The sequence below is a fragment of the Cebus imitator genome, unplaced genomic scaffold (genome assembly GCF_001604975.1).
Source record: "Cebus imitator isolate Cc_AM_T3 unplaced genomic scaffold, Cebus_imitator-1.0 Scaffold211, whole genome shotgun sequence".
NCBI classification, from domain to species: Eukaryota; Metazoa; Chordata; class Mammalia; order Primates; family Cebidae; genus Cebus; species Cebus imitator.
Genome location: NW_016107526.1, coordinates 1,645,696 through 1,657,124, shown reverse-complemented (window position 1 = coordinate 1,657,124; position 11,429 = coordinate 1,645,696). Strand labels below are relative to the sequence as shown.

The 11,429-nt window shown below is 35.6% G+C and overlaps 1 non-coding gene across 1 annotated transcript; it reads right to left on the bottom strand.

Annotated features, from left to right (window-relative positions):
- Nucleotides 1-3,704: 3,704 nt before the first annotated feature.
- On the bottom strand, nt 3,705-3,868 carry LOC119474104. Its single transcript, XR_005203398.1, has one exon. It is a non-coding gene; the product is annotated as a U1 spliceosomal RNA (small nuclear RNA).
- Nucleotides 3,869-11,429: the final 7,561 nt, after the last annotated feature.

Here is an 11,429-nt window from a genome sequence, read left to right as displayed (position 1 = left end):
AATTAATAAAAACATAAAAAGATGCAAATCAAATTTCTAGAGATCAAAACTACAATATCTGGGATGAGAAATACACTGGATAGGATTAACAGCAGATTAGCCACTGCGGGCAGCGAGGTAGGGGAGAGAAGAATGAATTTAAAGACATGTCAATATAAATCCTCCAAATAAAAACACAGAAAAAAGTTAAAGTAAAATTTTAAAAACATAGAAAAAGACTGAAAAAAATGAATAGAGTATCATAAAGTGGGCAATATCAATAAAAGATGTATAATTGGAGTTACAAAAAGGGTATAGAGCCAAAAAATATTTAAGGAAACAATTACTGGAATGCTATAAATTCTAGTCTCCACTACTTATGCTGAATCATAATTTATTGGGTCTCTGTGTCTCTGACAAAAAATGAACCACTAGGGATAGAAGAATGGGATGGGAAATAAAAAGTAGAATTGAAATAAACCTATAGCTTTAAAGTAAAATAGAACATTATCTGAATCCTGAGGTAACAAACTGAGAATAGGTTATCGTGCTTTGGTACTGAATATATACACATCATGTTGTGAATTCTAATAACATCCAATAAAATCTTGGATGAAAAAGTGGAGCTCCCTCTTCTAAAAATATCATACAAATCTCTAGATAAACTTTTTCCCTATTAGTCTGATGGCTTCAAGCTATAGAAATATGAATGAGCTACATGAACATGGGTGACACACTATTGTTAACTATGCAAAGTGTCTCAGAGGAAGATAAACAGGTTTCAGATAAGGTGGGAATTGAATGAGGAAAAATTCATCATACTTCTTATAGATCGGCTCACTTTAGCATGAACAAACCAAAAAGATGCAGCTGAGTGACTGGGTAAATACAGTAGTCCTCTTCCCCAGTCCTAAAGAGAAAGGAATATAGAATAGAAAATATAGAGTATTCAGTTGAAGAGAAAACATATTTAAAACAAAAATAATTTCACATTATTTTACATTGTTGATGTTGACAAAAGTGTAAGTTGAATAAATTAAGGGATTAAATCCAGGAAATGAACACCAAAATGAGATATAAAAACAATTTATAGAGTTTAGGAAACAACCAGAGGTCAAAAATGTGCATTCATGAAACAGAGATGAACTAGAAACAGTGAATGACAAAATAAAATTAAATAAATTAATTTAATTAAAGTTGAATTGAATAATTTCAAGAAAGTCTTAATCAGTAAACACGTAAGACAAAGAGATCAAAGCAGTAGTAGAGACAAAATATGTACAACTAATATATATAAAAGAAAACTTTGCTGCTAAATTACAGGATATAAGAACATAATGTCAAATACAGTAAGAAATTCTTCTTCAAAGGTTTAGCTTGCTTAAGTTTCCTTGTCCTTTGTTCCCCCCTTTCAAGGCCACACGTCCTTACTCTCTGTGTTCCTGCTGCCCTGGTTCCTGTTCCTGTTCCTCTATAGATAAGGACTGTCCTTCTCGCCAGTCCTTATCTATAGAGCCCACATTCCACATCTGCTACCCACTCTGTGAATTACCCCTCCCATTGCAGTGGCTTCTCCCACCAAAACCAATCTTCTTACCTTTCCACTGGTGTAATAGCATTCCTGCATTTTTCAAGTTAGCCAATCAGGTTCAGTTTCAATTGTGCGGTCCAACTCCAGCCAATGAAGGCAAGACACAGTACAGGGACAAACTGTGTTAAGAGATAATAAAAACCCCTGCTCTCCTTTGTTCTGTGTACTGTCTGCTCCACCCTGGAGACGCACCCTTCTACAGAAGTAAAAACTGCCTTGCTGAGAAAATTTACGTTTGAGTGCTATTTTTTTTTTGGCATTGAAAAGGTTTGCTTTTAACACATAATGATAGTAAAAATAATTAAAAAAAAGAAAAGAAAATCCTGAATTCATGGCATAACTGAATCAGGACATTAAAAAGCACATCTAGGTAAAAAAAGATTATAGAATGATAAACAAGACATGCCTTAGTTGTATTATTAAGCTTTAAAAAGTGTATCATTAGGAATCAGAGTAGAAAGTACAAGTCACCTTCTATAGTGAAGAAAAATCATAATAGTTTAACATTTTCCTTAGCAATAGGCAAATGTAAAAGCAATGCTCTGAGGAAAGACAGATCCAAAAATATTTTAGCTAACCAAGTTGTTTTTCATGTATTAGGTAGAAGGGCTAAAATTCTCAAATAACAATCAAGTAGAGAGTTTTAGAGGCCATCACTCCAGCACATTATAAAGGGGGCTTTAAGCAGTTCATGGAAAATGCACATTATGAAAATACTACATGTAGATTTCAATTGTTTTGCAGCAAAATAAACTTGTATGAGCTTGTTATAGCATGTCTGAACAGGATCTAGTTTGAGACACTAAGAAGGATAAGACATCAGTTTGTAAAGAGCCTCTATCAGGAAAACTTGAATTCTGCTAAAATTGAAGCAAGAACAAATATCAAATTTGTGGTGAAGTGTAGGTGGAAGACTGCTGAAATCATTGATGCTTTAAATAATGTTTATGAGGACAATGACCCAAATAAATCAGCATTTGAACACAAATAACTGTCTTTAAAAGGGAATGAGATTATGCTGAACAGAGAGCATGCGGCAGTAGACCATCCACATCAATTTGCAAGGCAAAATTTCATCTTGTTTGTACCCTAATTGAAGAGGACTGATGATTAACAACAGCACAAACAATAGCCAACACCAGACATCTCAATTGGTTCAGCTTATATAATTCTGACTGAAAAATTTAAGTTAAGCAAACTTTTCACCTGATGGGTCTAAAACTGTTGTGCCCAGATTAGCTGCAGACAAGAACACAGCTTTCAATGGAAATTTTAAACAAGTGGGATGAATATCCTGAAATATTTATTCCAAGAATTGTATCAAGAAATGAAATGTGGCTTTACCTGTACAATCCAAAGCAAATGCCACCAAAGCTGAAAGTGGTCCCATCAGAGCAAAACCAGTCAAGAGCAAACATCATGACAATAGCTCTTGGGGCTACTCAAGATATTTTGCTTGTTGATTTTTAGGAGGTTCAAAGAATGACAACATCTTATTACAAAAGTGTTTTGAGAATGGTAACCAAAGCTTTAGCGGAAAAATGCCCGAGAAAGCTTCACCAGAGATTCCTCTACTATGACAATGTTTCTTCTTATTTCTCTTATCAAACAAGATATATTTTGTGAGAATTTCTGTGGGAAAGTATTAGGCATCCATCTTACAGTCCTGATTTGGCTCCTTCTGACTTATTTTTGTTTCCTTATCATTTTTTTTAATTAAACTTTAAATTCATTATATAGGTATACATGTGCCATGATGGTTTGCTGCACCCATTAACCCGTTGTCTAGATTTTAGGCCCCATATGCATTAGGTATTTGCCTAATGCTCTCCCTCTCCATGCCCCCATACCCCAACAGGTCCCAGTTGTGGTGTAGCCCACCCTGTGTCCATGTGTTTTCACTGTTCAACTCACACTTATGAGTGAGAACATGCAGTGTTTTTCTGTTCCTGTGTTAGTTTGCTGAGAATGATAGTTTCCAGCTTCATCCATGTCCCTGCAAATCACATGAACACATTCTTCTTTATGGCCACATAGTATTCCATGGTGTATATGTGCCATGTTTTCTTTCTTTTTTTTTTTTTTTTTTGAGAATTAGCTTTTCATATTTATTTCTTTTGACACCACAAAAAGCCAGGGGAAAGCGCGAACGCAGTCCCCCACTACCACAAATTATGCAGTTGAGTTTCCCACATTTGGGGAAATCGCAGGGGTCAGCACATCCGGAGTGCAATGGATAAGCCTCGCCCTGGGAAAACCACCTTCGTGATCATGGTATCTCCCCTGCCAGGTAAGTATGTTCCGTGTTTTCTTTATCCAGTCTGTCAATGATGGGCATTTGGGTTGGTTCCAAATCTTTGCTATTGTGAATAGTGCTGCAATAAACATACATGTGCATGTGTCTTTATAGTAGAATGATTTATAATCCTTTGGGTGTATACCTCATAATGGGATTGCCAGATCAAATGGTATTTCTAGTTCTAGATCCTTGAGGAATCGCCACACTGTCTTCCACAATGGTTGAGCTAATTTACACTCCCACCAACAGTGTAAAAGCATTCCTATTTCTCCACATCCTCTCCAGCATCTGTTGTTTCCTGACATTTTAATGATCACAATTCTAACTGGCATGAGGGTACTCAGTTTTCTTAAGTTAATAATGTAAAGAAGATTGCATTGGCATGGTTAAATTACCAAGGTCCTCAGTTTTTTAAAGATGAACTAAATGCTGGGTATTATCACTTACGAAAGTGCCTTGATCTTGATGGAGCTTATGTTGAGAAACAGAGTTTATATTTTTTATTTTTATCTTTAAATTCATTTTTTCCAAAGCTTTTTGAAGTGGGAACTTTATACCAGTGGGAAGCAGTCAAGACTATAAATGCAGACTGATGTACCATCTGTCAAAATTTTAAAGATTATATCTAAGATTTTGTATGTATATACATGTGTGTGTATGTGTGTATCTAACAACTATATAAAATAAAATATGTTCTTTCCTCCTACCTTGACAAATATAGTTTTTCAATAATCTGGAATGCTGGGTTTAAATTTAGAATTTTTCAATGACTTGGAGTTCCAAATCAAAACATGATGATGTGGCAAGAGCCAGCTTTACTCCAGGACACTTGTCAATGTTGGACATCATTTACATATATATGAATACCTTAGTTCACACATTCAAGTTGTATCTATATCTTCTCAAGCAGTCACTCCATGGGATATTCTGGGGTCTAGATGTGGTGATGTGGTCCACTCTCGGGAGAACGGAACTGGGGAAGTTGTCTGTGTAGGCTCTGGAAACAGGCTTAAGGTTGTTTGAGCAGAGCATGTTGGGTCTCCAGGTACCCAAAATGTGGCTGAGAATATGGGCACAAAGACAAAGTCCCTTGAACCAGCAAACCCCTTACACCAGTCTGAGAAAGACATGATCTGGGGTAAGCTAGTTCTAGGCCCTTTAAAATTCAGGGATTGGGGTGAGAGTACTTCTTGCATAGTTCTAAGTGTGGTACTGGTGGGCATAGCACCCATGAATTTTTTTTTTTTAAGAAAATACTGAGGAAACTAAGAAGTCCTGCTATCAAGAGACAAATGCAAAAAATGCTAAAGTATTAAACCAATAGTCAATTTAGGAATATGGTGAAGGAATGCTTAGAAACTTTAGTAATAAAATAGATACTGATCCAATAATTTTATACCTTTTCCTTTTTTTCTGTAATATAAAAGGCAACATACTGACATTCTCAAGTATATAGAAATTCATACAATACAGAAATGATGAGTCTTTCTTAAAAAAGAATTCATGATTAAGTTCATTCAACCAAGATATGACTACAGAAAAGTGTGGTAACAGGGCTGGTGGTTATCATAGCATCTATTAATATACAGAACTTAGACTGAATAAATGGGGGGATTATGGTTTGAACAGAATATAAATGTTGTGAACCCTGTAATATCAGTGATTATATAACTAATATTAGGGAGTAGGAATGAGATTAAGCGTTATATAAGATGCTAATTTTCTGATAGGTAAAAGCAGGGAGTCAGTTATTCTGTCTAAGGTTGAAACATGTTGTTTAAAAGAAATAAACACCCTAGACTTTTAGTATTGTTTCCTATCTATGTTTTTTTATTCATAAAGGAAAAAGGAAATTATATGTTGAAATTTAAAAACATACATTTAAAGTCTAGCAGTTGCTTTTTCTTCAGTTTCCCTTAGGTTTCTTCATTAGTTGAAGGGAAAAATTAATACTTTCTTTTAAAAAATATAATGTATAAGATAATCATTTTTTAAAAATTACTTTTATATTTTGATTAGTCTGCCATCTATCAATCTATCATCTAGTGTCCTACCTCCCTAATGACCTAGTCACTTATCCATATATCCATTCACCAATTTTTTTTTTTTTAACCCTTCTCCCGATCCACCCCTCGATCTGTAAATCTTCATCAAGAGATGCCTGGAATGATAATCCCTTAATATAATTCTGTATTATATTTGGAATGTTATTTGGAATGTTTTGGTTAATTTCTTTATACAAATATCTATTTCTTGATTTCAATATATTATAGTGAACACATATGAATTTTACAAAACAGTAGAGTCCTTTTGAGCAGAATACTTAGGGTGGACCAACTCCTGCTGGGAGTTGTTGGCAGAGGAAGAGGACAAAGGGAAAGAAAGAATAATAAATAATGAGGGAAAGAATGGGATTATTCTCCTACAACATAATTGTTGAAAGCTGATATCAAACTGAAGGCAACACTTGGGCCCTATTGGGACCCACCTACTGATCAATCTAATTGCTCATCTTTGCTTAGAATTTCAAATGAGTTCCAAAGATTGTTTTCTAAGTGGAATATTACCTGTTGATATTTATGATCAGGTAGCTGTCTTTCTTGGGAAGGAAAGTAGGATTCAAATGAAACTTACAATGCACTCACATCTTTTATTCTCTTTATTTGAGCTTAGATGGTGAGATCTGTAAAGGATACAGAGATGGAAGAAGCAGCAACACACGAGAGCTCTGGAGAATGGAATGGGGAGTGCATCACCCCATTCTGTAAGGTTCTTCAGATAATAGGGGAAAGTCTCCAAGATGTGCTCTTCAATCAGTTCTTTTTTTTTTTGAGACCGAGTCTCCCTCTTACCAGGCTGGAGTACAGTGGTGTGATCTCAGCTCACTGCAACCTTCGCCTCCCGTGTTCAAGTGATTTTCTTGCCCCAGCCTCCCCAGTAGCTGGGACTACAGTCATACGCCACCACGCTCAGCTAATTTTTGTGTTTTTAGTAGAGATGGGGTTTTACCATGTTGGCCAGGATGGTGTTGATCTCTTGACCTCCTGATCCTCTCACCTCTGCTTCCCAAAGTGATGGGATTATAGGCGTGAGCCACCACGCCCAGCCAGCTCGGTTTTACTTTATAAAGAACACACTGAGAATAGAGACATTGGGAATAATACAGGGGGAGACGAAGGTCTTGGAACACACTGACAGCATCAGCAGGCTCCTGGCTGACAGGGAATTGCAGAAAGCAAGAGACAAAAAAAGACTTGGAATGACAGAGGTGGAGAGAGATGACAGTGAAGTCAGAGACCTTTGGGCTTAAATCTACAAAGTCTGAGACTGCCAAAATAATTTGGACTGAGAATTTCAAATGACATCTCTGTTCTTTCGAAATCTGCATTTGGCAGCTCAATTTTTAAAATTGAAAGTTAATTTCAGGTGTAGGGATTTTTAAGACAGATTATATCATGTGAAATTGCTGTTTTCAAAAATGAAAACAATCAATATTAGCAAGACTCAACCCAATATTTAACCCACCACCCCCCCCCCTACTTTCTCTCAAACAGATTTGGGCTCAAGCTGTGGCTTGGCCACATCCTCGCTGTGTGAACTCTGGGCAGTCACCCTCTATAAAATTAACTTTTTAAATTGAGAAACTGAGAATAATTCTATTACCCAATTCCTAGTCTTATGGCAAAGATTAAAGGAGTTGATGTTTATTAAGTATTTAGTCCCAGAAAGCATTTAATGGCAGCTCTTGTTACTTTTATTTTTTATTAAACAAATCTTTATATTACCCTGCTTAAATCCCTTCTCTGACTTTCTGAGCCTCTTAGAAAAAGTCAAACTCCTAGACATGACTTCCAAAACTCTCATAAGTTCTGACTTTTGCTTATTTTGACAGCCTCTTGTTTTATCATTCTTATAAACACTTTCTAAACTCGTGTCAATGTGAAGTCCTTCCATTCCTCAGCAAGTCACGTTTGCCTTTACCTCCTTGGCCTAGAACGCCAGCCTCTTGCTCTCATCCTCTGGAAATCTTTTAGGCAACTCCTACACTGGGTTAGATGCCTTCAGAACCTCCACAGAAGATTGTGTTTTGCCCCACTGTTTGCTCATCATCCTTTATTTCTGTGTTGTATAGTCTTTTTTCCTGTCTGCGAGCAGCTATCTTGCTTATTTTTCATTGTCTCCCAAAGCTAAGGATAGCACTGAACACATTTTAGGACTTCAGTCATTCTCTGCTAATATTGCCACATCTTGGGAATATACATATTATGGATCAAATGTTTGTCTTTTCCCAAAATTCATCTGTTGAAACCCTAATCCCTAATGTGATGATGCCAGGAGGCAGGGCCTTTGAGAGGTAACTAGGTTATGAGGGTGGAGTCCTCGTGAGTGGGATTAGTGCCCTAATAAGAAAGGGGTGAGAGCTTGTTTTCTCTCTGCTCTCTGCCACGTGAGGATCCAAGAGAAGATGGCCGTCTGCAAACTAGAAGGTGGGTCCTTATAAGCCTGGTTCTGTTAGCACCTTGATGTTGGACTCCAGGACTGTGAGAAAAAAATTTCAGTTGTTTAAGCCACTCAGTTGATAATAATTTGTTATAGCGGCCTCAAATGATTAAGACAGCGCATTACAGCAAACTCATTTTTTTCTATTCTCCTAGTTGCTACTGTTTTCTTTAGAAACAGCTCACAGTTGTGTGTGCTGGCAGAAGAGGAGAAAACACTTCCTGCACCCCAACCAGGTATACAGAGAGACTTATTCCACATAAATAACTAATTACTAAACACAATAGCCTTTAAGTTATTCCAGTATTAACTCTGTTTTGATTAGGCTTATTTGAAGTTTTAATGGTCAATGAACATTTAAAGCAGTCATGAATCTAGAAATAATGTTCTAAATATGATTTTGAAATGTTATTTACCAGATATTTAGGTCAATCAAGGGAGAAAGAGAAACTCACTTCTTATGAAGTAGTGCTTTAATCTATCTCAGAAAATAATTTGAATGTTGCTTTCAAATGATTGCTTTTACATTTTATTTGGTTTACATTATATTTATATATGAATAAGAGCATAATATACTCCTCAGTAGAACTAAAAAGGGAGCATATTTGGAAAAAAATCGAATACCTTGGCTCCATAATAGTGTGCATTTAGAAAGAAGCCAATTTAGAGTGGTCTCTGTTTAAATGTTGGTTAATTTTTTTATTCTGAGGAATGTTGCAGTCTCTCAAAGGGTAGAGAAAAGCATAGGAGAAACGCTTAGGAGAAAAGGAGATCACTGTTTTAGTGAATCTAATTTTAAGTTAAATGTTTTATATATCTTTGACAATAGCTATAAAACATTATTAGATAGAACACTTTACACATAACAAGAATGTTCACACTTTTTCTTGTTTGATTCTGATCAAAATTCTGTGGTATGACTGCAGGTGTAGAAACCGAGTCTGAAAGGGGGAAAAACTGATTGCTGCAGCACATTTTACTAGAAGGAGAAAACTTAGTTTTCCACCTGAGTCTTCTTAACACATAATTACAAAATAATCCATAGCAAGAATGCTTTAAATAATTTTTGGCTTTTCTTGTATTAGTCAATATAATGATCTATTCCATTGCTTTCTTATTTTCCCATGAATTTCTTTCCAAACAGAGCTTTATTTCATGTTATCTTTCTTTTTTATTCTATTATATTATTGATGGGATCCTCAATATTAATAATTAGCCAATTAGATGTGTAAAAAGTATTTAAAATGTTAGCCCCTAAAGATGATATAGTATCATAGATCATTTATTGCATTTTCCACTATGGATTGCTTCAATGTCTTGGGGCTTTTCTTTTCTTTGGTTTACTGCAGAAATATTTCTTATAATCTAATTTTACAGTATGCATTTCCTCCGTTACCTCTCTATTATCACTATCATAAACCTTGTTCTTAGAAAATACAAACAAAGCAAGTGCTTGTGAGATGGGACTTAGAAAAGAATCACATTTATTTCCTGGTGCTTAGCACTCTCATAGGACTTTCAGCAGCATAGACTATTTTGAAAAGAGAAAACATCCTTCTGTAGTTACTGTCATTTCACAGTGTAAGTGCTTAACCCCTTAGAAAACATTATTCATGATCATTCTTTTCTTATAAGGAATCTAAAGCAGAATTAAAATGTTCAGGTTTAATGTCAAGGGAAGATTTTTTTTTTTCTATTCTATGACTGATCTTTCAGACAATAAATAAAATAGACATTGCTGAATTTTAACTATGCAAAGTGTAAAAAGAAGAAAATAAAAACTCGTGTAGTTTTACCAAGCAGAGATAATAGTCTCACATTTTCATTTCCTTCTAAGCAACTCAGTGTGCTCAAGCATTCCCCACCTGACTCTTGTAAAGCCGTGAGCCCAATAGAAACACCTGTGCCTAAGACTCTGCTGACCCCACCTGGTGCCTCATATTTTCTCCATTCCATTTCTTTATACCTAACTTTTACCCGCCTAGCAACAGAGGAAAAGCGTGTGGCAGGCAGTGCTGGCTAACGGTCAGATCACACTGCCTCTGAATGCAGAGCAGAGCCATGGGTGCCTGTAAATTGATGCAGGTAATACCCTTATTGGATATTTCTGTTAGATTTGTCATCTTGGTGCTTGATTTCACGTTACCTCCAAATTGTTCTTCTTTGGGCCTAACCCTACCCACACCTGCCTTGGCTTGATAGACTGTTAACTGCCATGACCATTTAGTTTCTATCTTCCGATTGATTATTGCTACTCTACAGTAGAACAAGTAATATTTAAATATTTATTTTACATCTAAGCATTATAACATTATAACCATTGTTGGCCATAGGACACTACCTGCTTAAAAGGATGTATGGTCATAGTCATTTTGTACATTCTGTCTTCCAATTCCTGAAAACAAATTGATGAGGCCAGGAGTGAGGTAGCAGTCAATTTTTTTAATGCCTTTTGCTACTGACAAATCACTTTCCTTCTTAGTAAGCATTCTGCATATTAACAATGACAAAATTTTATCTAAGAAAGTTTTTCAAGAAAAAAATTGCCTAGATTATTTTCTTATAAAATTATACTTTTTTTGAGATTTTATTGAGATCCAATCTTTTACTAGTATTTGTCAATATCTTTCATTGCTTTGATAATTACAGAGGTTCTGTGTGTGCCATCAAAATCCTGATTTTTATGTTCGTTTGTATTTTTATGATTCTCAAACATATTTCCTAATTTTATTTGGAGTTCCTTATCTTTATTTCTTTCATTTATATAAAATTTAGTATGCTAAAGAAAAATTAAAATGAAGGCTGCAGTTTGGATATACCCCAGGCCAACTGCCCATAGCCGTGTAGCCAAAACTTAAGTTTTTCTGATTTCCCCAAAATGCTAGCTCGAATAAGAAACAAACCATGAAATGGAAGCTTTTCATTCTGTCAGCATGGGTCAGTGAAACTAAACCAGCTACAGACAGATCAGCTTAAATAGCCCTGCTTGCCTTAAAAAGAATGTTAGTATATAACAGCCAATCGTGAAAACTGTCAAAATACTTCCTCTTTTATGTTTTT